The sequence below is a fragment of the Triticum dicoccoides genome, chromosome 7A, assembly GCF_002162155.2.
Source record: "Triticum dicoccoides isolate Atlit2015 ecotype Zavitan chromosome 7A, WEW_v2.0, whole genome shotgun sequence".
Taxonomy (NCBI): Eukaryota; Viridiplantae; Streptophyta; class Magnoliopsida; order Poales; family Poaceae; genus Triticum; species Triticum dicoccoides.
In genome coordinates, this window is record NC_041392.1 from 369,193,406 (window position 1) to 369,194,347 (window position 942).

Below are 942 nucleotides of genomic sequence, written 5' to 3' on the forward strand. Positions count from 1 at the left end.
TGCCCAGATTCACAAAGTAGCAAAAGTAGAGCTCGATTGACTCAAGTTAGGATGCTCCATAATTGCAAACAAAGACTTGAATGGATAGAGCACTACAATATTAGAAAAACATCATTACTGATCATCCTCAAAAGTGGCACGGATCACTAGGAAACAACATGAACATATGGCATCATGAGATAAACAGATCAAGGACTTAGTGGAATTGCTAAGTCCCTGAAAACAGAATTACCGAGTGCACCACTTTGCAAGCTTGCACTAGTCACCACACTCATCAAAAAAATACATGGGTTGCTCCTCTGGAAAGATGACAAAACCCTTAACAAAACATATGTAGAGCATCAGGGCATATCATGCACACAATAATCATGGCAAAAATGACAAAAGGCTAAATGGAGTAGAAGATCTCACAATAATCTCAAGTAGCCCTCTTCTAACAGCATTTCGGGCATCAAGATGAACTCAAATGAAAATGATGCAATGGAATGAAATGATGTACTCTCTGAGATGAACATTTTGATATGCTATATGCATGAATCGGAGGTACGGATGCAAAGTTACGAGGCCACGAACATGAGCATATGGATCTGCAATTTCGGGACTTGGAGAAAAAAATCAACCTCCGGATTAGGGTTTACTGTTCACGGATCTGGATCTCGGCGAGAACACTGTTCATCGGCTGCGCGGAAGCCGAGGATGGCCGGAGGAGGTCGAGGGGCTCGCGGGGGCTCTCGCCGGAGCACGGGGCGGCGGAGAGGCGGCGGGGCGAGGCCGGGCGGCGCGGCCGCGGCGTCGGGGCGGCAAAGGGCGGCGCGGCCGAGGCGGAGGCGGACGCCGGCGAGGCTCCGGGCGGCGCGCGGTGGATGGCGGCGGCGGCGCGCGGTGCGGGAGGAAGTAGGAGGCGGCACGCGGGGCGGCTGGGCCCGAAGGGCCGGCTGCGGG